The sequence below is a fragment of the Ranitomeya imitator genome, chromosome 4 (genome assembly GCF_032444005.1).
Source record: "Ranitomeya imitator isolate aRanImi1 chromosome 4, aRanImi1.pri, whole genome shotgun sequence".
Lineage (NCBI taxonomy): Eukaryota > Metazoa > Chordata > Amphibia > Anura > Dendrobatidae > Ranitomeya > Ranitomeya imitator.
In genome coordinates, this window is record NC_091285.1 from 431,742,780 (window position 1) to 431,769,818 (window position 27,039).

Sequence of the window (27,039 nt, forward strand, 5' to 3'; positions counted from 1 at the left end):
TAGGTACCCCCCACGGCTACTTCTAGTTGCGCTGCTAGGTTCAGGGTTTGCGGTCAGTACAGGGACCACCTTCTCCAGAGTCCATCTTATGCTGCTCCTAGGCCACCAGATCATAACAGTACAACTGGCCCCCTTTCTGAAATTCCTGAGTTTTTGTCAGATTTCCAGGATGTATTCGATGAGCCTAAATCTAGTTCCCTTCCACCACATAGGGACTATAATTGTGCTATTGACTTGATTCCAGGTTGTAAGTTCCCCAAGGGTTGACTTTTCAACCTGTCTGTGCCAGAACATGCCGCCATGCGGAGCTATATTAAGGAGTCTTTGGAGAAGGGGCATATTCGGCCATCTTCTTCACCATTGGGAGCAGGTTTTTTTTTTGTTGCCAAGAAGGATGGCTCCTTGAGACCGTGTATTGATTATCGCCTCTTGAATAAGATCACGGTCAAATTTCAATACCCTTTGCCTTTGCTTACTGATTTGTTTGCTAGGGGGCTAGCTGGTTTACTAAGATTGACCTTCGAGGGGCATATAATCTTATTCGTATTAAACAGGGTGACGAATGGAAAACTGCATTTAATACGCCTGAAGGCCATTTTGAATACCTAGTGATGCCATTCGGACTCTCTAATGCCCCATCTGTGTTCCAGTCCTTCATGCATGATATCTTTCGGAGTTATCTTGATAAATTCATGGTTGTATATTTGGATGATATTTTGATTTTTTCCGATGATTGGGAGTCTCATGTGAAACAGGTCAGGATGGTATTTCAGATCCTCCATGATAATGCTTTATTTGTGAAGGGGTCGAAGTGCCTCTTTGGAGTGCAGAAGGTTTGTTTTTTGGGCTTCATTTTTTCTCCCTCATCTATAGAAATGGATCCGGTTAAGGTTCAGGCCATGATTGGATTCAGCCCACATCTGTGAAGAGCCTTCAGAAATTCTTGGGCTTTGCTAATTTTTATCGTCGTTTCATTGCCAACTTCTCCAGTGTGTCTCTGACCGATTTGACGAAGAAAGGCGCTGATGTGACGAATTGGTCCTCTGCGGCTGTTTCTGCCTTTCAGGAGCTTAAACGCCGATTTACTTCAGTCCCTGTGTTGCGTCAGCCGTATGTTTCTCTTCCATTTCAGGTTGAGGTTGACGCGTCTGAGATTGGGGCAGGGGCCGTTTTGTCTCAGAGGAATTCTGATGGTTCCTTGATGAAACCGTGTGCCTTCTTTTCTCGGAAGTTTTCGCCTGCAGAACGCAATTATGATGTCGGCAATCGGGAGTTGTTGGCTATGAAGTGGGCATTTGAGGAGTGGCGTCATTGGCTTGAGGGGGCCAAGCACCGCATTGTGGTCCTGACCGATCATAAGAATCTGATTTACCTCGAGTCTGCCAAACGGCTGAATCCTAGACAGGCTCGGTGGTCCCTGTTTTTCTCCCGTTTTGATTTTGTGGTCTCATACATTCCTGGTACTAAGAATGTTAAGGCGGATGCCCTCTCTAGGAGTTTTTTTCCTGATTCCCCTGGGGTTCTTGAGCCGGTCGGCATTTTGAAGGAAGGGGTTATTCTTTCTGCCTTCTGCCCTGACTTACGACGGGTTCTTCAGGAATTTCAGGCTAATAAACCTGACCGCTGTCCAGTGGGGAAACTGTTTGTTCCTGATAGATGGACTAGTAAAGTGATTTCTGAGGTTCATTGTTCTGTGTTGGCCTGTCATCCTGGCATTTTTGGTACCAGAGATTTGGTTGGTAGGTCCTTTTGGTGGCCTTCTTTGTCGCGGGATGTGCGTTCTTTTGTGCAGTCCTGTGGGATTTGTGCACGGGCTAAGCCTTGCTGTTCCCGCGCTAGTGGGTTGCTTCTGCCTTTGCCGGTCCCTGAGAGACCTTGGACGCATATTTCTATGGATTTTATTTCAGAGCTTCCGGTTTCCCAGAGGATGTCTGTTATCTGGGTGGTTTGTGACCGGTTTTCTAAGATGGTTCATTTGGTACCTTTGCCTAAATTGCCTTCCTCTTCTGATTTGGTTCCGTTGTTTTTTCAGCATGTGGTTCGTTTGCATGGCATTCCGGAGAATATTGTGTCTGATAGAGGTTCCCAGTTCCCAGTTTGTTTCTAGGTTTTGGCGGGCCTTTTGTGCTAATCTGGGCATTGATTTGTCTTTTTCTTCCGCATTTCATCCTCAGACAAATGGCCAAACCGAGCGAACTAATCAGACTTTGGAAACCTATTTGAGATGCTTTGTGACTGCTGATCAGGATGATTCGGGCTAGTTCTGCTACCTTGGTTTCGCCTTTTTTTTCTAATTTTGGTTTTCATCCTCGTTTTTCTTCAGGGCAGGTTGAGCCTTCTGATTGTCCTGGTGTGGATTCGGTGGTTGACTGGCTGCAGCAGATTTGGGCTCATGTGGTGTACAATTTGGTGTTGTCACCGTCGTCGGTGTGTTGGTTCCCGGCTTCGGGTTTGGGATTTGGTCTGGTTGTCTTCCCGTCATGTTCCTATGAAGGTTTCTTCCCCTAAGTTCAAGCCTCGGTTTATTGGTCCTTATAAGATTTCTGAGATTATCAATCCAGTGTCTTTTCGTTTGGCCCTTCCAGCCTCTTTTTCCATCCATAATGTTTTCCATAGATCTTTGTTGCAGAAGTATGTGGTGCCCGTTGTTCCCTCTGTTGATCCTCCGGCTCCGGTGTTGATTGATGGGGAGTTGGAGTATGTGGTTGAGAAGATTTTGGATTCTCGTTTTTCGAGGCGGAAGCTTCAGTATCTGGTCAAATGGAAGGGTTATGGCCAGGAGGATAATTCTTGGGTTGTTGCCTCCGATGTTCATGCTGACGATTTGGTTTGTGCCTTTCATTTGGCTCGTCCTGATCGGCCTGGGGGCTCTGGTGAGGGTTCGGTGACCCCTCCTCAAGGGGGGGTACTGTTGTGAATTCTGCTCTTGGGCTCCCTCCGGTGGTTATGAGTGGTAGTGCTGCGGTAGTTGGATCGCAGCATTTATCAGGTGTATCCATTTTTTGCAATCTGGGCTGGGCTTATTTAAGCAAGACCACATTAAATGCAACTGTACCTGGAGCATTACTGAATCACTCCCATGGTGCCAGAGGGGCATGCGAGGATAAAGGTTGACCAGGTCCAGGCATAGACATTTCAGGTCCAACCTCCACACTGGTCTTGTTTTTAATTCGTTTAGGAAGCCTTTATGGCACAGTGAATATAAAAAGCGTAGTGTAGGACTGCCCCATTATGAGAATGCTGTGACGTGGCGGGGTAGCTCAAAGAATTGATCAATTATTTGCTAAATGTCTCATTTTGAAAATACAGTTAGAAATTAATAGGTGCATTTGCACTTTATGTATTGCGTTTTAACCATAGGCAGCGCAGGCTTCTCCCCTCTTTTGCTTTGATATTGGTACGTGGCTGACCACCACTGTTGCCGTGCACGCCGGGTTACGTGCGCCATTCTTTCTGTGTTTCTGTGATTGATAGGCTGCTGTACACACATACAGCAGCCCTGCCCTGCCCTAGGCTTTGTTTAATTATGCACCTGTGTCTCAGCATGTCTCACCCTTTATCTGTGGTGCTGGGTGGGCAGTGTGGAGGTTGGACCTGAAATGTCTATGCCTGGACCTGGTCAACCTTTATGCTCGCTTCAGGTATGCTTTCCAGGATGTCTGTTTCATTTACTGCTTGCTGATTGTGCTTTAGGGATTGGTTACTCTGTTTCCTGCCTTGGCAGTATTTGATTAATTATATTACACCTGAATGGCGTGCAACAGATATATAAATCCCTGCGTTGGGGTAAAAGACAGAACGTGATTAAGATCTCACGGTCGAAACGTGTCGGTCGCTAGGTCGCTAGCGATCCTGGACTTCCAAGTGTGTCCATTATATGTCCTTTTAATGATTCTACAATAAATGTGAAGTTTTATTTCTGACCACGCTGGAGAAGTTGTTTCACATTGTCTGCTACTGCACGCCCAGAGCTGGGGTGACTCACTGCGTGGACTCAATCTTCATCCGAAGAAGTGAATTATGGTGAGCTGACTCTCCTATTCCCCGTCCCTTTACATACTTAAATTCAGCTGGTTGTTCTTTCTTTCCTCTCCCCCACATGTATTTTCTGAGAAATTGCCAGCTTTCCATATTGAGATTTCTGTGAGTTTATTCACCGCAAATTACAGCTTTGGGGAAAATTCGGCAAGTTTGAATTTTAAAAAATCCATTCATCTCTAGGAGGAACATTTTTAAGTATGGAAATTTCTCAAAACCTTGCCTGATAATGACTATGGCAATGAAAGAATTAAATAAAAAAAATTAAATGTAAAATTTGAGACAAGTGGTTTCTGAAATGTCATCCCATTCTATCTGAAATGCTAACGAGTCCAGGAAAAGTCATATTGTCTGCTTCTGCTTACATCTTTGGTGTTACTCTTCTGAGGTTAAGATTTCTCCTCTGGTCAGACGTGTGTGTAACGGCTGATGTATTCCTGACATATCTGACTATCTTACAGCTTCCTCCAGAGACCTGCATTTGAAAGAACTGACTCATAAAAGAGTCACACTCAGAGGGGTGTCAAAGGCCTGCCATGAGGTGTCTACGAAGAGGAAACCTCAAGAGGGTTTATCTTCTGTGTAGCACAGGAGAAATATTTATCTGAATATCATTTTCCCCAAATGATACAGAATGTGCTGCTCATCTGATTTCATGATGTCCTGATTGACAGGTGATAAGCACGAAGTGATGATAAGGAAGACAGCTGATAAACGGTTGCACTTCGCTAATAATATGCACTACTGTGGCCATGCACAAATTTCTGGTCTGTGAACACGATACATATTTCACAAGCAGATCATTAATTAGAATCTTGAATATAGAGAATATTAATGCAAGATGTGAGATATAGATTGGTTATTCCTTACCTGCAAACTGCATTTTAAGGGTATTTAAATTTGCTTCTTAATTTTTTTTTTAATTACAAAATGCTACAGATATTGGCGGAGAAGATTAAAAATGTAAATGAACAACAAAAAAATCAGCCTTATTTTTGTGGGGATTTAATATTTGCCAACGTTAAGAAATATATTAAATTATATTTGTGAGTACCAGTAGCATTCATAGACAGATTCTAGGGCTGATCAGATTTTTGAAGGTGGTGAAACGCTCCGGTGAGTGGTGCATCCCCTTCATTGGTAACAGGTCACAGTTCTATACTTTTGGCAGACAAATGTGCCTCATATTACAATTCATTACAGCTTTCTCTCATTCATATTTATGCTACTAAAAGTATGAACATATGCTTGGTAAGCAATGATGGCTATGTAAGTGTAAGGCGGCCAAAATGGTAGTAGTCGTGGCAATTAACTGTAGCATTCCCACACCCTGGCGCCCCACAAATGAAGTATAATGTCCCTTCTGTTGTAGGTGCAACATGCGCAACAGAACACTCACATGAGGTGCCAGAGTCCCCCCTGCTGCTGTCGTTCCGACTCCAGATCCACGGGTCTCACAAACAACTCCGGATTCAATATTCATTCTTAATAGTTCATCTTTACTCATCAACAGGGTTTGCATAATAGATGTGGAACATTGCATACATAGTGACATTCCTGGGGCTTTCCCTGTCTTCCCGGCAATCTCTGTTCTTCCTGGCAATCTCTGCCTCGCTGGACAATCCCTGTCCCGTCCTGACAGTCTCTGCCCCACTCCTGGCAATCTCTGCCCGGTCCAGTCAATCTCTGCCCGCTGGACAATCCCTGTCCCATCCTGGCAATCTCTGCCTGGTCCTGGCAATCTCTGCCTCACTGGACAATCCCTGTCTCGTCCTGGCAATCTCTGACCGGTCCTGGCAATGTCTGCCCCAATGGACAATCCCTGTCCCGTCCAGGCAATCTATGCCTGGTTCTGGCAATCTCTGCCTCGCTCTCTGCTGTTTCACCTCTCCTTGCCCTGGACACAGCCGCCTGGGCTCTGCTCTCTAACCAGGAAGTCCCTTCCCTATATTCCACTGTCCTGCACTACACCCATCCGTGACTCCTCCCAGCCTGTAAAACCCCTTATTCTAACTATACCTATTCTAAGACTCTCATTCCCTATCTCTAGTATGTCCCAATATTATCCATCCATAGTATTGATAACATAATTCTCCAGCACCACATTTCAAATGATTCTTTTTCTGTCTTGTTTCTTTATAGCCCAGATTTCGCATCCATATGCTGTAGACGCTGTAGATAAGCCCCTGATGGAGGTGGCCGAAGCTTATATATGAAAAAGTAGGTGACAGATTCCCTTTTATACAGAAAAGACTAGACCATATATGAGTCGTGTCTTTGTCGCCAGTGAAAGGTTACTTAATTTGAAGGCCTTGCCAAGTGACTTCATCGTTGATTTGTCCATAGCTATTCTCCTTCTGACTTCCTGTGGTGCAGATGCGTCTTGAGTGTTCATCGATCCGAGTAGGTTGAAGTCTTTTATAACTTCCAGTTCGTCGCCATCCATCTCAAATGTGTCCCGGGCATACCTGACAGTAATCAATATATTTGTCTTCTTTATATTGAGTAACAGTCCCATGTTTGAACTTTCCAACTTGACACTCTGCAATAAGGCTGGTTTCACATTTGCGTTTTTTTTTCCTTTTTTGCGCTAAAAAACGCAAAAAAACGCATGCGTTTTTTCCCCTATACTTAACATTAAAAACCCATGCGTTTTTTGCATGCGTTTTAACGCGTTTTTGCAATGCATGCGTTTTTTCTCTGCATGCGTTGTATTGCAGAAATGCAACATGTAGTAATTTTAGCGGCGTTTTTTGCCGCAAAAAAAGCATGCATTTTTTTGCGGCAAAAAAACGTATTGATGTCTATGTAAACGCATGCGTTTTTAAGCACATGCGTTTGCATGCGTTTTTATAGAAAAACACAAGAATACACACTGATAAGCCACCCCCAAACCCTAACCCTAAGGGATCCTAACCCTAACCCTAGGGATCCTAACCCTAAGGGTTATGGTTAGGATCCCTAGGGTTAGGGTTAGAGTTTGGGTTAGGGTTAGAGTTTGTGTTAGGGTTAGAGTTTGTGTTTTAGAGTTAGGGTTAGAGTTTGTGTTAGAGTTTGTTAGAGTTTGTGTTAGGGTTAGAGTTTGGGTTAGGGTTAGAGTTTGTGTTTTAGGGTTAGGGTTAGAGTTTGTGTTAGAGTTTGTGTTAGGGTTAGAGTTTGTGTTAGGGTTAGAGTTTGTGTTAGGGTTAGAGTTTGTGTTAGGGTTAGAGTTTGGGTTAGGGTTAGAGTTTGTGTTTTAGGGTTAGGGTTAGAGTTTGTGTTAGAGTTTGTTAGAGTTTGGGTTAGGGTTAGAGTTTGGGTTAGGGTTAGGGTTAGAGTTTGGGTTAGGGTTAGAGTTTGTGTTTTAGGGTTAGGGTTAGAGTTTGGGTTAGAGTTAGGGTTAGAGTTTGTGTTTTAGGGTTAGGGTTAGAGTTTGTGTTAGAGTTTGTTACAGTTTGTGTTAGGGTTAGGGTTAGAGTTTGGGTTAGGGTTAGAGTTTGTTAGAGTTTGGGTTAGGGTTAGAGTTTGTGTTAGAGTTTGTGTTAGGGTTAGAGTTTGGGTTAGGGTTAGAGTTTGGGTTAGGGTTAGGGTTAGAGTTTGGGTTAGAGTTTTTGTTTTAGGGTTAGAGTTTGTGTTAGAGTTTGTTAGAGTTTGGGTTAGGGTTAGAGTTTGGGTTAGGGTTAGGGTTAGAGTTTGTGTTAGAGTTTGTTAGAGTTTGTATTAGGGTTAGAGTTTGGGTTAGGGTTAGAGTTTGTGTTAGAGTTTGTGTTAGAGTTTGTGTTAGGGTTAGGGTTAGAGTTTGTGTTAGGGTTAGGGTTAGAGTTTGTGTTAGGGTTAGGGTTAGAGTGTGGGTTAGGGTTAGAGTTTGTGTTAGAGTTTGTGTTAGGGTTAGAGTTTGTGTTTTAGGGTTAGGGTTTGTGTTAGAGTTTGTGTTAGAGTTTGTGTTAGGGTTAGAGTTTGTGTTTTAGGGTTAGGGTTAGGGATAGGGTTAGAGTTTGTGTTAGAGTTTGTTAGAGTTTGTGTTAGGGTTAGGGTTAGAGTTTGGGTTAGGGTTAGAGTTTGTTTTAGGGTTGGGGTTAGAGTTTGTGTTTTAGGGTTAGGGTTAGAGTTTGTGTTAGAGTTTGTTAGAGTTTGGGTTAGGGATAGAGTTTGGGTTAGGGTTAGAGTTTGTGTTAGAGTTTGTTAGAGTTTGTGTTAGGGTTAGGGTTAGAGTTTGTGTTAGAGTTTGTGTTAGGGTTAGAGTTTGTGTTAGAGTTTGTGTTAGGGTTAGGGTTAGAGTGTGGGTTAGGGTTAGAGTTTGTGTTAGAGTTTGTGTTAGAGTTTGTGTTAGGGTTAGAGTTTGTGTTTTAGGGTTAGGGATAGGGTTAGGATCCCTAGGGTTACCCTAACCCTAGGTATTTCTGTTTATGGTGGGTTTTCTAGTCGATTTTGACGATTGGCAGCTGTCACACACTTCTCATCATGCGTTTCAAAAACGCAAACGCAGGAAAAAACGCTTGTAAATATGTCAAAACGCCGCGTTTGCGTTAAAACATGCAAAAACGCATGCGCCTAAAAAACGCATTTTTGCACCAAATGCATTTGCGTTTAAAACGCTGCAGATCAAAACGCAAGTGTGAAACCAGCCTAAGTCCTTCATTCCATCTGCGCTTGTTGCTATCAATGTTGTATCGTCTGAGTATATAAGATTGTTGATGATTCATCCAGCAATTTTGATTCCTTCCTTTTCGACAAGTCCATCCTTCTTGAAAATAGCTTTCAAGTGATATATATTGAAGACAAATAGGGACAGGAATCAGCCTTGTCTGATGCCTCGCTCTACTTTGAACCATGCAATGTGCCGTGTTCCATTTGGGCTGTTGCTTTTTGGTTGATGTAAAGGTTCCTAATAATAACCATAGCATAAAAGTAATAAGTACCCCTTACAGCAGGCACATGAACAAGTGTTTATACAGTGTTACTGTGTTATCAGAGGAATACAGTCAAAGTGACATAAGGAAAAACAGTAGGGAGTCAGGGACATCAGGTAGAACTGGAGTGTTGTGCCTCATGTCACTTTGCCTGTTATACTGTGGGAACCCTTGTTTTTTGTGCGTACTTCAAGGGTTGTTTACTACTTTTTTGATCAGCCATTAAGAGGCTTATTTTGGGAACCTACAAATGTTTATGGAAATAGTGCACAAATGTTTATTGAATTAATCAGTGCCTTATATCCATCAGCTTTATTTTATTACTTTATTACCCCAGTATTTTATTGTTTTTAATTGACAGTGCAAACATATTTTTTTCTGCACTTTTGGTTATGCACTGCCATTTTGTGGTAGATATGAAAATTGCAGGGTGTACTTTTTGCCATCTCATACATCTGTATTCTTGCCATATTATTTTGCATCTCTACTAATGTCATCTCTGTGTTTTATTTTAGGTGCTTTAATAAAGATGTGATTTTATCTTGGATATTAGCCTAGCAGTTTCTGCAGATACAGTATGTGTTGCTTTTCATGGTGTTGTAGTACACATGGGTCTATAGTATAGGTGTGTTGCATAAGTACAATAACTGATCCAAGCTTGCCGCATATTAACAGAAGTAAGCCTACTATTTATTAAAGCACAAAACCAGCTTTGCTATATAAGTATAGTGACAGAACCAAAGTTACTGTATAGATACGGTGACTGAACCAAGCTTACTACTTAGGCACAGTAAAAAAATGAATGCTACATAGACACAGTAACAGAACCATTCATACTGCAGAAATAAAACAACAGAACCAAGCTTAATGCGTATTTACAGTACCAGAGCATTGATAGAGATCTCAGATTGCAGTCTGTAACCAACTTAGAATACTGATATATCTGGATGCCATGTCATAACGACTGGTAAATAAAAACTAATTTCAAATTATTTTATGATCGCACCTGGTATTTATCAGCAACATTATCAAAGCTGTTAAAATGTATTTTCTTTAGTAGTCAGTGGTTACTGCATCTAAAGCTTGATCAATTTCCTTTGATAATCCCTTCCTATGTATCAGCTTGTTGCTATCTCAGACAGGCAATCTGTGGCTTGTAATTGAAGCATACGTTCACCCTTGTTGTAGTGCTGTGACCACTAAACTCCTTTCATCTTCACTCATTCATTTTTCAAATGCAGTTTTTGATTTTTTGAGCAACGTACAGTAGACTGAGTAGAGGATTGTTATGGTACATTAGCCATCAATGGATGTAGAAACTGAATTGAAGTTGAAGTCATACCAGTTATTGATCTATTGCAATGGATAAGAGGGCAGGCTTTTGAAAACCTTTAGGTTTCACTATTATTTGAAGCATGACCGTTAAAATTCACTTTTATGTACATTATTATTATTATTATTATACATTTTTATAGCGCCATTTATTCCATGGCGCTTTACATGTGAATACGGGGCAAATATAGACAAATACATTAAACATGAGCAGATAACAAGGCACACGAGTACATAAGGAGGGAGGACCTTGCCCGCGAGGGCTCACAGTCTGCAGGGGGTGGGTGAGGATACACTAGGAGAGGGAAGAGCTGGCTGTGCGGCTGTTCAGTAGGTTGAGGATCACTGCAGGCTGTAGGCTTGTCGGAAGAGATGAGTCTTCAGGTTCTTTTTGAAGGTTTCTATGGTAGGCGCAAGTCTGATGTGTTGGGGTAGAGAGTTCCAGAGTATGGGGGAAGCACGGGAGAAGTCTTGGATGCGGTTATGGGAAGAAGAGATGAGAGGGGAGTAGAGAAGGAGGTCTTGGGAGGATCGGAGGTCGCGTGTAGGTAGGTACCGGGAGACCATGTCACAGATGTATGGAGGAGACAGGTTGTGGATGGCTTTGTATGTCAGTGTGAGGGTTTTGAACTGGAGTCTCTGGGCGATAGGAAGCCAGTGAAGGGCTTGACACAGGGGAGAGGCTGGGGAATAGCGGGGGGACAGGTGGATTAGTCGGGCAGCAGAGTGTAGGATGGATTGGAGTGGTGCCAGAGTGCTAGAGGGGAGTCCAGAGAGTAGGAGGTTGCAGTAGTCGAGGCGGGAGATGATAAGGGCATGCACTAGCGTTTTTGCAGTGTTGCGGTCAAGGAAAGCACGGATCCGGGAAATATTTTTGAGTTTGAGACGACAGGAGGAGGCAAGGGCTTGGATATGTGGCTTGAAAGAGAGGGCAGAGTCGAGGATCACCCCGAGGCACCGGGCGTGTGGGACTGGGGATAGTGAGCAGCCATTGACATTGATGGATAGGTCTGGTGGAGGGGTAGAGTGAGATGGGGGAAAGATGATGAATTCTGTTTTGTCCATGTTCAGTTGTAGAAAGCGAGCAGAAAAGAAGGCTGAAATGGCAGACAGACAGTGCGGGATTTTGGTAAGCAAGGAGGAGAGGTCAGGTGCGGAGAGGTAGATCTGCGTGTCGTCAGCGTAGAGATGGTACTGCATACCGTGGGATTCTATGAGCTGTCCCAGGCCGAAAGTGTAGATGGAGAAGAGTAGGGGTCCTAGAACAGAGCCTTGAGGAACACCGACTGACAAGGGGCGAAGTGAGGAGGTGGTGTGGGGGAGGGAGACACTGAATGTTCGGTCTGTCAGATATGACGAGATCCAGGAAAGGGCCAAGTCTGTGATGCCAAGGGATGAGAGGATTTGTAGCAAAAGGGAGTGGTCTACAGTGTCAAAGGCAGAAGACAAGTCCAGGAGAAGGAGGACAGAGTAGTGTCGCTTGCTCCTGGCAGTTAGTAGGTCATTGGTGACTTTAGTTAGGGCAGTTTCAGTTGAGTGATGGGAACGGAAGCCTGATTGTAACCGATCAAAGAGGGAGCAGGAGGAGAAGTGGGAGGACAGTTCAAGATGGACGTGTTGCTCCAGCAATTTGGAGGCATAAGGGAGAAGAGATATTGGGCGATAGCTAGACACAGAGGATGGGTCGAGGGAGGGCTTTTTGAGGATGGGTGTGATCTTGGCATGCTTGAAGGATGAGGGAAAGACACCTGTTGTGAGTGAGAGGTTGAAGAGGTGTGTTAGGGTTGGGATGAAGACCGTGGAAAGGTTAGGGATGAGGTGGGATGGGAGCGGGTCAAGCGTGCAGGTGGTGAGGTGTGATCTTGACAGGAGGGTGGAGAGCTGATCTTCTGTCATGGTGGAGAAGCTGGTTTTGGAGGAGCAGGGTTGAGCAGCTAAGAGGGGCAGTGGGCGCTGTGGGCCAAAGCTTTCTCTGATCGTATCGATCTTCTGTTTAAAGAAAGAGACGAAGTCATCAGCAGAAATGAGGGGGGAGGGAGGAGGTGCGGGGGGACGGAGTAGAGAATTGAAAGTGTTGAAAAGCTGTTTAGGGTTGTGGGACAGGGAGGATATGAGGGATGAGAAGTAAGTTTGTTTTGCGGCAGTGAGCGCAGACTTGAAGCTGGCGAGGGACTGCTTGTATGCAGTGAAGTGGTCGGCAGAGTGGGATCGCTTCCATCTCCACTCAGCAATCCTGGAAGCCCGTCTCAATTCTTTGGTCAGGCTGGTCAGCCAGGGCTGCCTGTTAATTGTACGAGTTTTACTATGCATGAGTGGGGCGGCCGAATCGAGTGTTGTTGTTATTGTGGTGTTATAAAAAGTGGCAGCAGCATCTGTGTCATGAAGGGAGGCTATGTCTGTGAGAGGGAGAAGGGACTCAGAGAGTGATTGTAAGTTGAGATGTTTGAGATTTCTGCGAGGGTGAGTGAGTTTGTGGAGTGGGGGTTGCACACTAGGAGAGGAGAGGGACGAGAATGTCAGTAGGTTGTGGTCAGACAGGGGGAGGGGTGTGTTAGTGAGGTTAGTAAGGGAGCAGAGGCGGGTGAAGATGAGGTCCAGCGTGTGGCCATCTTTGTGAGTGGCCTCAGAGGACCATTGAGTGAGGCCAAAGGAGGCAGTCAGTGATAAAAGTTTAGAGGTAGCTGAGGTGAAAGTGTCAATGGGGACATTGAAATCACCCATGATGATAGTGGGGATGTCAACAGAGAGGAAATGAAGTAGCCAGGTGGTGAAGTGGTCGAGAAAGGTGGAGATGGCTAGTTCTGGGGGGCGGTAGATGACAGCCAGCTGGAGGTTGGAGGGGGAATAGATGCGGACAGAGTGCACCTCAAACGAGGGAAGAGTAGCGGAGGGTGGTAGCGGGATTGGAGTAAAGGAGCAGGTGTCGGACAGGAGCAAGCCAACTCCTCCACCGCGTTTGTTGCTGGGGCGAGGGGTGTGAGAGAGGTGGAATCCGCCATAGGAGAGCGCAGCTGGAGAGGCCGAGTCAGAGGGGGTGAGCCAGGTTTCAGTGAGGCCGAGGAAGGAGAGTTTGTTGGTGATGAAGAGGTCATGGATAAATGTCAGTTTGTTGCAGATGGAGCGTGCGTTCCATAGTGCTCCAAGTAGGGGGAGCTGGGGAGTGGGGGCTGGATGAATGGGTATGAGGTTGTCGTGGTTGGGAAAACGTGCGGAGGATCGTGGCAGGGGGTTAGAAACGAGTGTGGGGATGAATTGGGGAGGGCCGGGATTTGGGGATATGTCACCAGCAATGAGGAGTAACAGACAGATCATTAGAAGGTGGGAGCAGGATAGGACATGATGTGGCCGTGTGTGTCTGGATAAAAAGGATTGTATGTGGAGGAACAGTTCTGAGGGGAAGGTGAGATGGCTGGGGAGTATGGAGGAAGAAATGACTAGTTCCTTACTAGGAGGAGGGATTGCAGGAGATTGTAAGAAGGAAAGTAGTATGGGGGTGAAAGAGAAAAGAAACCGAAACATTGTAGTGGTCGGTATTCTGTTACCTTCCAGTCAATTCCAGTCCAATTCAGTCTAATTCAGAATCATAATTAAAAAGATGGAAGTTAAAAGATGATTTGCAGCAGACTGAGTCTATAGCAGACTCCTGCATGTGAATATATCCCCAGTTAAGGGCAATCAGGTGTGAATGAGGGGGTGGCTGGGTATGGGAGACCAGATGTAGAGAGTTAAGCAAAGGTCATAAAGTGAGGGAGGGGTAAGACTGACCACTCAAAGAGATGCCAGGATCACACAATGAGAGACATCAAAACAGGTCGTGGAAACAAGCTCATAGGTGAGAAAGCATACTAAAAGGATTATATGTGCTGCACCAAGACACTCAGATCCAGGGGAAGCATAGAAAAGCCAGTGCAATATACAGAGACATTCAGAAGCCAGGGAGAGCTGGGTAAAGTCAGTGCATACCATAGAAAAGCCAGTGCAATATACAGAGACATTCAGAAGCCAGGGAGAGCTGGGTAAAGTCAGTGCATACCATGGAAAATCAATGCAGTATACAGAGATATTCTGGAGCCAGGGAGAGCTGGGTAAAGTCAGTGCATACCATGGAAAATCAATGCAGTATACAGAGATATTCTGGAGCCAGGGAGAGCTGGGTAAAGTCAGTGCATACCATGGAAAATCAATGCAGTATACAGAGATATTCTGGAGCCAGGGAGAGCTGGGTAAAGTCAGTGCATACCATGGAAAATCAATGCAGTATACAGAGATATTCTGGAGCCAGGGAGAGCTGGGTAAAGTCAGTGCATACCATGGAAAATCAATGCAGTATACAGAGATATTCTGGAGCCAGGGAGAGCTGGGTAAAGTCAGTGCATACCATGGAAAATCAATGCAGTATACAGAGATATTTACTGTGAGTTAAAGTTGAAGGTTGGTTTCTCTGCCATCTTCAGAGCAATTCCTTTATTTTTATACTCAGTTTTTTTAACAGTGCTGTACATTAGGCCGGTTTCACACGTCAGTGGCTCCGGTACGTGAGGTGACAGTTTCCTCACGTACCGGAGACACTGACTCACGTAGACACATTGAAATCAATGTGTCTCTGCACATGTCAGCGTGTTTTCACGGACCGTGTGTCCGTGTGCAAAACACGGAGACATGTCAGTGTTCATGGGTGCGCACGGATTACACGGACCCTTTAAAGTCAATGGGTCCATGTAAAACACGTACCGCACACGGACGCTGTCCGTGTGCAGTCCATGTGCAGTGCAGGAGACAGCGCTACAGTAAGAGCTGTCCCCCCCACGTGGTGCTGAAGCCGCCATTCATATCTTCACTCCAGCTGCATTCGCTGGAGAGAAGATATGAAAAATCCTTTTTTTTTTGTTTTTTCGTGTTTAAAATAAAGATCCCATAGGGGTGGAGCCGCATATTCATGACTGTAATGGGTGGCACCACGTGACCGCTCATACAGGAGAAGCTGTGGCGAGGACAGGACGCTGCGAGGGAGCCGGGTGAGTATTTTATTAACAGCGGGCGGGCGCACAGGGGGTGGGAGGGGGTTGGGAACAGGGATCTTTATTTTAACCCCTTCATGACCCAGCCTATTTTGACCTTAAAGACCTTGCCATTTTTTGCAATTCTGACCAGTGTCCCTTTATGAGGCAATAACTCAGGAACGCTTCAATGGATCCTAGCGGTTCTGAGAATGTTTTTTCGTGACATATTGGGCTTCGTGTTAGTGGTAAATTTAGGTCAATAAATTCTGTTTATTTGTGATAAAAACGGAAATTTGGCGAAAATTTTGAAAATTTCGCAATTTTCACATTTTGAATTTTTATTCTGTTAAACCAGAGAGTTTTGTGACACAAAATAGTTAATAAATAACATTTCCCACATGTTTACTTTACATCAGCACAATTTTGGAAACAAAATTTTTTTTTGCTAGGAAGTTATAAGGGTTAAAATTTGACCAGCGATTTCTCATTTTTACAACGAAATTTACAAAACCATTTTTTTGAGAGACCACCTCACATTTGAAGTCAGTTTGAGGGGTCTATATGGCTGAAAATACCCAAAAGTGACACCATTCTAAAAACTGCACCCCTCAAGGTGCAAAAAACCACATTCTAGAAGTTAATTAACCCTTCAGGTGCTTTACAGCAGCAGAAGCAACATGGAAGGAAAAAATGAACATTTAACTTTTTAGTCACAAAAATGATTTTTCAGCAACAATTTTTTTATTTTCCCAATGGTAAAAGGAGAAACTGAATAACGAAAGTTGTTGTCCAATTTGTCCTGAGTACGCTGATACCGCATATGTGGGGGTAAACCACTGTTTGGGCGCACGGCAGGGCTTGGAAGGGAAGGAGCGCCATTTGACTTTTTGAATGAAAAATTGGCTGCACTCTGTAGTGGACACCATGTCACGTTTGGAGAGACCCTGTGTGCCTAAACATTGGAGCTCCCCCACAAGTGACCCCATTTTGGAAACTAGACGCCCCAAGGAACTTATCTACATGCATAGTGAGCCCTTTAAACCCCCAGGTGCTTCACAAATTGATCGGTAAAAATGAAAAAGTACTTTTTTTTCACAAAAAAATTATTTTAGCCTCAATTTTTTCATTTTCACATGGACAACAGGATAAAATGGATCCTAAAATTTGTTGGGCAATTTCTCCTGATTACACCGATACCTCAAATGTGGGGGTAAACCACTGTTTGGGCACATGGTAAGGCTCGGAAGGGAAGGAGCGCCATTTGACTTTTTGAATGAAAAATTATCTCCATCGTTAGCGGACACCATGTCGCGTTTGGCGAGACCCTGTGTGCCTAAACATTGGAGCTCCCCCACAAGTGACCCCATTTTGGAAACTGGACCCCCCAAGGAACTTCTCTAGATGCCTAGTCAGCACTTTAAACCCCCAGGTGCTTCACAAATTGATCCGTAAAAATGAAAAAGTACTTTTTTTTCACAAAAAATTTCTTTTCGCCTCAATTTTTTCATTTTCACATGGGCAATAGGATAAAATAGATACTAAAATTTGTTAAGCAATTTCTCCCGAGTACGCCGATACCTCATATGTGGGGGTAAACCACTGTTTGGGCACACGTCGGGGCTCAGAAGGGAAGTAGTGACTTTTGAAATGCAGACTTTGATGGAATGGTCTGCGGACGTCTTGTTGCAGTAGAAACCCCCCACAAGTGACCCCATTTTGGAAACTAGACCCCCCAAGGAACTAATCTAGATATGTGGTGAGCACTTTGAACCCCCAAGTGCTTCACAGACGTTTACAATGCAGAGCCGTGAAAATAAAAAATCATTTTTCTTTCCTCAAAAATGATGTTTTAGCAAGCAATTTTTCATTTTCTCAAGGGTAACAGGAGAAATTGGACCCCAGTAATTGTTGCGCAGTTTGTCCTGAGTATGCTGGTACCCCATATGTGGGGGTAAACCACTGTTTGGGCGCACATCGGGGCTCGGAAGTGAGGGAGCACCATTTGACCTTTTGAATACAAGATTGGCTGGAATCAATGGTGGCGCCATGTTGCGTTTGGAGACCCCCTGATGTGCCTAAACAGTGGAAACCCCTCAATTCTACCTCCAACTCTAACCCCAACACACCCCTAACCCTAATCCCAACTGTAGCCGTAACCCTAATCACAACCCTAACCCCAACACACCCCTAACCACAACCCTAACCCCAACACACCCCTAACCCTAACCACAACCCTAATTCCAACCCTAACCCTAAAGCTATGTGCCAACGTTGCGGATTCGTATGAGATTTTTCAGCACCATTTTTGAAAAATCCGCGGGTAAAAGGCACTGCGTTTTACCTGCGGATTTACCGCGGATTGCCAGTGTTTTTTGTGCGGATTTCACCTGCGGATTCCTATTGAGGAACAGGTGTAAAACGCTGCGGAATCCGCACAAAGAATTGACATGCTGCGGAAAATACAACGCAGCGTTTCCGCGTGGTATTTTCCGCACCATGGGCACAGCGGATTTGGTTTCCATATGTTTACATGGTACTGTAAACCTGATGGAACACTGCTGCGGATCCGCAGCCAAATCCGCACCGTGTGCACATAGCCTAATTCTAAAGGTATGTGCACACGCTGCGGAAAACGCTGCGGATCCGCAGCAGTTTCCCATGAGTTTACAGTTCAATGTAAACCTATGGGAAACAAAAATCGCTGTACACATGCTGCAGAAAAACTGCACGGAAACGCAGCGGTTTACATTCCGCAGCATGTCACTTCTTTCTGCGGATTCCGCAGCGGTTTTACAACTGCTCCAATAGAAAATCGCAGTTGTAAAACCGCAGTGAAATGCGCAGAAAAACCGCGGTAAATCCGCGATAAATCCACAGCGGTTTAGCACTGCGGATTTATCAAATCCTCTGCGGAAAAATCCGCAGAGGACCAGAATACATGTGGACATTCCTACTCCTAACCCTACCCCTAACCCTACCCCTAACCCTACCCCTACCCCTAACCCTACCCCTAACCCTACCCCTAACCCTACCCCTACCCCTAACCCTACCCCTAACCCTACCCCTAACCCTACCCCTAACCCTAGTTCTTACCCCAACATTAGTGGAACAAAAAAAAAAAAATTCTTTATTTTTTTTATTGTCCCTACCTATGGGGGTGACAAAGGGGGGGGGGGGGGGTCATTTACTATTTTTTTTATTTTGATCACTGATAGGTTATATCTCAGTGATCAAAACTCACTTTGGAACGAATCTGCCGGCCGGCAGATTCGGCGGGCGCACTGCACATGCGCCCGCCATTTTGGAAGATGGCGGCGCCCAGCAAAGAGGACGGACGGACACCGGGAGGCCGGGTAAGTATAAGGGGGGGAGATCAGGGCACGGGGGGGGGGGCGTGTCGGGGCACGGGGGGGTGGATCGGAACACGGGGGGGTGGATCGGAGCACGGGGGGGTGGATCGGAACACGGGGTGAGGGATTGGAGCACGGGGTGGGGGATCGCTGTGCGGGGGGGTGGATCGGAGCACGGTGGGGGATCGCTGTGCGGGGGGGATCGGAGTGCGGGGTGGTTTGATTGGAGCACAGGGGGTGTGATTGGAGCACGGGGGAGCGGACAGGAGGACGGGGGAGCGGAGCACAGGACGGAGGGGAGCGGACCACAGATCGGGGGGCTGGGGGGGCGATCGGTGGGGTGGGGTGGGTGCACATTAGTGTTTCCAGCCATGGCCGATGATATTGCAGCATCGGCCATGGCTGGATTGTAATATTTCACCAGTTTTTTAGGTGAAATATTACAAATCGCTCTGATTGGCAGTTTCACTTTCAACAGCCAATCAGAGCGATCGTAGCCACGGGGGGGTGAAGCCACCCCCCCTGGGCTAAACTACCACTCCCCCTGTCCCTGCAGGCCGGGTGAAATGGGAGTTAACCCTTTCACCCGATCTGCAGGGACGCGATCTTTCTGTGACACAGCATATGCGTCACAGGTCGGATTGGCACCGACTTTCATGACGCATACGCTGTGTCACAGGTCAGGAAGGGGTTAAACACGAAAAAAAAAAAAGGATTTTTCATATCTTCTCTCCAGCGAACGCTGCTGGAGTGAAGATATGAATGGCGGCTTCAGCAGCAGATGCAGGGGACAGCGCTTATCTCTAGCGCTGTCTCCTGCAAGCTCCATGTGGTACCCAGTCGGCACACGGGCGGCACATGTGTGCCACACTGATGTGCCACATAAACGCATGGACACACAGACACGGATAATTCCGGTACCGATTTTTCCGGTACCGGAATTATCTGGACGTGTGAGACTGGCCTTAAAAGTAGTCATAATGTAGTTGCTGGTAAAGCTCATGACTATATAGATATTTATATTTCAAATTTTTTCGAGAAGGTATTTAAATAACTAAATATTTTTAAAATGTGGTGTATGATGCACAGATTTTTCTTAGATGAAAGTTACAGTTCATGGATAACTATTACATGTGATTGTGGAGAAAAGGCAGAGAGAGAGATGGCAAATCTTTAAACTCAGCACTTGCCTTTTACATGGCACCTTTCCACTGATAAGCTAATGGTAATGAGAGTGATTGATGGTGCTGCGTGAACTGACATCAAATGACACAAAAAGTTCTGAATGTTCCTATATCAAAGCTTTTTTAATAGAGCTGTCTGGCTAGCCTGTGATCTAAGTTTGTATGAAGTGTCTTAAGTCATTTTCTGCCACTATGCTCTGGATATGGCATATTATCTTTGTCACATCTAGTTTCAACTTCTGGTAATTTTACTAAATACAGAACCCAGTACAACCTCGATCGTGCTACATACATTAGAATAAATATTTGGATTTTAGAATGATGATTCAAGTCGCATAATAAATTGTGCAATCTGTATAGCACTTTCAATATTTCCCCTCTGGAAATTGTAAGGTATAATTAGTTTAGAACTGGCCAAAGATCCCAAAAAGTTGCTGGAAATTTTGAAACGTTGACATGTTTTGGATTACGGCGAATAATGCATTTCACAAGAAAATCCAAAACTAAAATTCTAAACTGATGCTCGGATCACTGCTGTCCTTGTTCTGTTGAAGTGATCCGGATATACCCAAGCTCATTTGTCATTTCACTATCTGCGGCTTTACCATACAGCAACTGCTGAAATAACGTGTATGTTTCATATCACTATTTTTATTTTTGTAGTATGTGAAAAAAAAACATTCACATGCATGGCATATAGAACGTTCATTGCTTTGATTAGGATTAGGCATGGAATCTTTTTCAAATTGCCTCCTATCCATAATACATAGATATGCTATAGGGTTTTAACCCCTTCATGACCTTGGGATTTTTTGTTTTTCCGTGTTCGTTTTTCACTCCCCTCCTTCCCAGAGCCACAACTTTTTTATTTTTCCGTCAATTTGGCCATGTGAGGGCTTCTGTTTTGCGGGACGAGTTGTACTTTTGAACGACATCATTGGTTTTAGCATGTCGTGTACTAGAAAACGGGAAAAAAATTCCAAGTGCGGTGAAATTGCAAAAAAAAGTGCAATCCCACACTTGTTTTTTGTTTGGCTTTTTTGCTGGGTTCACTAAATGCTAAAACTGACCTGCAATTATGATTCTCCAGGTCAGTACAAGTTCATAGACACCTAACATGACTAGGTTATTTGTTATCTAAGTGGTGAAAAAAAATTCCCAAAAAAAAAAAAAAAATTGCGCCATTTTCCGATACCCGTAGCGTCTCCATTTTTCGTGATCTGTGGTCGGTTGAGGGCTTATTTTTTGCATGCCGAGATGACGTTTTTAATGATAGCATTTCGGTGCAGATACGTTCTTTTGATCGCCTGTTATTGCATTTTAATGCAATGTTGCGGCGACCAAAAAAACGTAATTCTGGAGTTTTGAATTTTTTCCCGCTACGCTGTTTAGCGATCAGGTTAATGCTTTTTTTTAGTTAAGAGATCGGGCGATTCTGAGCGCGGCGATACCAAATATGCGTAGATTTTATATTTTTTTAATTGATTTATTTTGATTGGGGCGAAAGGGGGGTGATTTAAACTTTTATATTTTTTTTATTTTTTTAACATTTTTTTCAACTTTTTTTTTTTACTTTTGCCATGCTTCAATAGCCTCTATGGGAGGCTAGAAGCAGGCACAGCACGATTGCCTCTCCTACATAGCAGCGATCTGCTGATCGCTGCTATGTAGCAGAAATGGAGGTGTGCTGTGAGCGCCGACCACAGGGTGGCGCTCACAGCCACCGGCGATCAGTAACCATAGAGGTCTCAAGGACCTCTATGGTTACAATGGAGACGCATCGCCGACCCCCGATCATGTGACGGGGGTCGGCGATGACGTCATTTCCGGCCGCCCGGCCGGAAGCGGTAGTTAAATGCCGCTGTCTGCGTTTGACAGCGGCATTTAACTAGTTAATAGGTGCGAGCAGATCGCGATTCTGCCCGCGCCTATTACGGGCACATGTCAGCTGTTCAAAACAGCTGACATGTCCCGGCTTTGATGCGGGCTCACCGCGGAGCCCTGCAACAAAGCAGGGGATCTGACCTCGGACGTACTATCCCGTCCGAGGTCAGATAGGGGTTAAAATCCTTTTTTTAATTTATTATTTAGGTCTTCCTATGGGAGTGCATTATACTGTATGGGGGACTATGGTGAGTCTATAATACTATATAGAGAACTATACGGTGCATTATACTGTATGGAGGACTATATGGAGTGCATTATACTATATGAAGGAGTATGGGGTGAATTATACTATAAGGAGGACTATGGGGTGCTTTATACTGTATGGAGGACTATGGGATGTACAGTACAGACCAAAATTTTGGACACACCTTCTTATTTAAAGATTTTTCTGTATTTTCATGACTATGAAAATTGTAAATTCACTCTGAAGGCATCAAAACTATGAATTAACACATGTGGAATTATATACTTAACAAAAAAGTTTGAAACAACCGAAAATATATCTTATATTCTAGGTTCTTCAAAGGAGCCACCTTTTGCTTTGATGACTGCTTTGCACACTCTTAGCATTATCTTGATGAGCTTGCCAGTGAAGTTCAGGTGGGGAACAGGAGGGTCATCATACTGTGCGTGTGGAGGGTACTGTGGAGAAAGTCATTGTGTGGACATTTTGTTGGGGGAAGGGGCTCAGTTAGAACTTCTGCTTTGGGGACCCCTGAGCTCTATATATGAACCTGTTGTTGGATAATGTTGGAACAGACAAGCACTATTGCAATTTACTGCTTATTAAAATTTTCAGCCATTCTTGTGATATTTACGCTTTTATTTTGTTAACAGTTTTTGTCTTGGAGACTGACCACCCCTGCTAGACAACAGAACATGTGCACTGCTTCCAAGCTCTTTTCTGTTGAGGTTGTACGCATTGTTTTGAAAGTGGCCTGGAGGGTGCTGTAACCTCCTAATCCTGGCCTGCTACAGCATAGTGCTTACAAGCTAGACAGCAGAGGTGGTCATTCTCCTAGATAAGAGTTGTAAACAAAATAAAAGTGTTGTAGATTGTAAGCCTTCGCGGGCAGGGTCCTCACTCCTCCTGTACCAGTTATGACTTGTATTGTTTAAGATTATTGTACTTCTTTTTATTATGTATACCCCTCCTCACATGTAAAGCGCCATGGAATAAATGGAGCTATAACAATAAATAATAATAATAATAACATTTCAAGAACGAAGGCACATTTTAATGAACAGTAAATTGCAGAAGTGCTTTTCTTAACCATCCATGAAAAAGGAAATATCCATTAAAAGGGGTTGTCCAGTAGTTAACAATTACTGACGTATCCAAGGATAGCTCATCAATATAAGATCACCTCTCACCCCAGCCTTCCATTTAAGCGAATGAGAGAAAATTTGCAGTACTCAGCAGCAACAACTAAACACTGGACAAAACCTTTAAACACAGATGTAAACTCTCTCCTGTCCAAAGGTTTTGTGCATGATATTAAATAAGTTTTCCCATTTTATAAAATGATGGCTTATCACTCAGGGTCCCCCATGATGTGATATGTCATCACCAATACTGGGAAAAGGTATTTTAATGCCCTAGGCTGATAAAGCTGGAGGTGTCCCACCACCCCGATGAAATCAGCACCCAAGTAAAGGCATGGGTCAGAGACTAAAGTAGCATCCCCTAACGCCCCCTCCTCTACTTCCGGTGGGTTAAGTAACAAGCTCTGATTACTGTCACTAGATTTGTTACCTTTTTCACCCAAAAATACAAAAAAAATAGACAAACAATATTCCCAAACTGATAGTGGTTCTGGTGATGTATTCATGTATGGATGGTGGTTCTTTTAATTTATTCATGTAGTGATGTTCTGGTGATTTATTCATTTCCAGAACCATCATCAATACAAAACCAAAATCATCATCAGGACATACATAGAACACCAGAGCCATCGCTAGTACTTAAATACTGCATCAGAACCATCATCAGGAAATACTGTAGCTAGACCACTATAACTATCATCAGTACATGAATGCAGCACCAGAACCACTATCGGTACATTAAAGAGTAACCAGAACCTCCATAAATACATGAATACATCACAAGAACCACCATCAGTAAATAAATACAACACCAGAACCATCATCACTACATGTATACATCACCAGAACCACCATTAGTACATGAATATATCACCAGAACAACTATCAGTACATCAATCAGTTGTAATGTCAAGTCAGGCTAAATATACAGTGGCTTGTCCTTGTTTTGCTACCTCACAACCTGGAATTTCACTGTTTTTTATAACCGTGAACATTTGGTCTTCTTTTTATTGGGAAGAAAACAACAATAGGACAAAATAACTGAATACTTCAATGTGCATATCTATTCACCCCCCTAAAGTTAGTACTTTGTAGACCTTCCTTTTGCAGCAATTACAGCTGCAAGTTGGTTTGGATAAGTCTCCATGAATTTTCTACATCTTGCCACTGGGATTTTGCCTATTCCTCCAGTCAAAACTGCTCCAGCTCCTTCAAGTTAGATGGTTTTCTCTGGTTAACAGCAATCTTCAAGTCTGACTTCAGATTCTCATTTGAATTAAGATCTGGGCTTTGACTAGGCCACTCCAAAATATTTACACGTTTTCCCTTAAACTACACGAGTGTTGCTTTAGCAGCATGCTTTGGGTCATTGTCTTGTTGGAAGTTGAAGCTCCATCCCAGTCTCAAATCACTGACAGACTGAAACAGGTTTTGCTCAAGAATATCCCTATATTTTGCACCTTCCATCTTCCCCTTGACTCTGACCATTTTCCCTGTCCCGGCTGCTGCCCAAAAGTATCCCCATAGAGTGAAGCAGCTGCAACCATGTTTATCTGTGGGGATGGTGTTCTTGGTGTAATGAGCTGTGTTGTTTTGGCGCCCGACATAGCATTTACCTTGGTGGCCAAAAAGTGATGTCTTGTGACATCATCCACTGTAAAGTAATTATGACCAAAAATTACATAGGTAAAAACTGAATAAATGTGTTCTGAATGTTTTCAATGGTAAATCTTCATGTTCCTTTATCAATATCATAATACTAAGATACATCATGTAACGTTTGGCTTATTAAACATGGATGTTAGATTACCTGAACAATTGTTATGTTACTCCGGAGGTTAGTGTGAGACCCCCAGGGTGATTAGCGATAAATACAGTGGGGGAAATAAGTATTTTATTCATTGCTGATTTAGTAAGTTTGCCCACTGACAAAGACATAAACAGTCTATAATTTTAAGGGTAGGTTAATTTTAACATTGAGAGATAGAATATCAAAAATAAAATCCAGAAAATCACATTGTATAAATTATATAAATTTATTTGCATTTTGCAGTGAGAAATAAGAAATAAGGGAGAACAATAAAGCCTAAAAATGATCAACGTAAATCACAACTAATATCCCACAGAGCTCTGGAGTTGGAATGATGCCCAAAATCAAAGTGGAAAATGAAGTTACAGGCTGATCCAACTTCAGTGGAAATGCCTCAAGACAAGAAATGACCGGTTTGGCAGTGGGTCAGTAATGGTGTGGGGTGGCATTTCTTTGGAGGGCCGCACAGCCCTCCATATGCTCGCCAGAGGTAGCCTGACTGCCATTAGGTACCGAGATGAGATCCTCAGACCCCTTGTGAGACCATATGCTGGTATGTTTGGCCCTGGGTTCCTCCTAATGCAGGACAATGCCAGACCTCATGTGGCTAGAGTGTGTCAGCTTTTCCTGCAGGATGAAGACATTGAAGCTATGGACTGGCCCACCCGTTCCCCAGACCTGAATCCGATTGAACACATCTGGGACATCATGTCTCGCACCATCTACCAACGTCACGCTGCACCACAGACTGTCCAGGAGTTGGCGGATGCTTTAGTCCAGGTCTGGGAGGAGATCCCTCAGGAGACCATCCGCTGCCTCATCAGGAGCATGCCCAGGCATTGTAGGGAGGCCATACAGGCATGTGAAGGCCACACACACTACTGAACATCATTTCCTTGTCTTGAGGCATTTCCACTGAAGTTGGATCAGCCTGCAATTTGATTTTCCACTTTGATTTTGAGCATCATTCCAACTCCAGACCTCCATGGGATATTAGTTGTGATTTATGTTGATCATTTTTAGGTTTTATTGTTCTCAACACATTCCACTATGTAATGAATAAAGATTTGCAACCGGAATATTTCATTCAGTGATATCTAGAATGTGGGATTTTAGTGCTCCCTTTATTTTTTTGAGCAGTATACAGTGGGGCAAAAAAGTATTTAGTCAGTCAGCAATAGTGCAAGTTCCACCACTTAAAAAGATGAGAGGCGTCTGTAATTTACATCATAGGTAGACCTCAACTATGGGAGACAAACTGAGAAAAAAAAATCCAGAAAATCACATTGTCTGTTTTTTTAACATTTTATTTGCATATTATGGTGGAAAATAAGTATTTGGTCAGAAACAAACAATTAAGATTTCTGGCTCTCACAGACCTGTAACTTCTTCTTTAAGAGTCTCCTCTTTCCTCCACTCATTACCTGTAGTAATGGCACCTGTTTAAACTTGTTATCAGTATAAAAAGACACCTGTGCACACCCACAAACAGTCTGACTCCAAACTCCACTATGGTGAAGACCAAAGAGCTGTCAAAGGACACCAGAAACAAAATTGTAGCCCTGCACCAGGCTGGGAAGACTGAATCTGCAATAGCCAACCAGCTTGGAGTGAAGAAATCAACAGTGGGAGCAATAATTAGAAAATGGAAGACATACAAGACCACTGATAATCTCCCTCGATCTGGGGCTCCACGCAAAATCCCACCCCGTGGGGTCAGAATGATCACAAGAACGGTGAGCAAAAATCCCAGAACCACGCGGGGGGACCTATTGAATGAACTGCAGAGAGCTGGGACCAATGTAACAAGGCCTACCATAAGTAACACACTACGCCACCATGGACTCAGATCCTGCAGTGCCAGACGTGTTCCACTGCTTAAGCCAGTACATGTCCGGGCCCGTCTGAAGTTTGCTAGAGAGCATTTGGATGATCCAGAGGAGTTTTGGGAGAATGTCCTATGGTCTGATGAAACCAAACTGGAACTGTTTGGTAGAAACACAACTTGTTGTGTTTGGAGGAAAAAGAATACTGAGTTGCATCCATCAAACACCATACCTACTGTAAAGCATGGTGGTGGAAACATCATGCTTTGGGGCTGTTTCTCTGCAAAGGGGCCAGGACGACTGATCCGGGTACATGAAAGAATGAATGGGGCCATGT

At 44.0% G+C, this 27,039-nt stretch overlaps 1 long non-coding RNA gene across 1 annotated transcript in view; it reads left to right on the forward strand.

The window, feature by feature from the left end:
* LOC138676351 (uncharacterized) overlaps positions 1 to 27,039 on the forward strand; it is an 80,308-nt gene that overhangs the window by 27,510 nt on the left and 25,759 nt on the right. The window contains exons 2-4 of the long non-coding RNA XR_011320777.1: positions 6,181 to 6,258; positions 6,385 to 6,441; positions 9,443 to 9,502. This is a non-coding gene — a long non-coding RNA (uncharacterized lncRNA). The remainder of the gene's footprint in view (positions 1 to 6,180; positions 6,259 to 6,384; positions 6,442 to 9,442; positions 9,503 to 27,039) is intronic.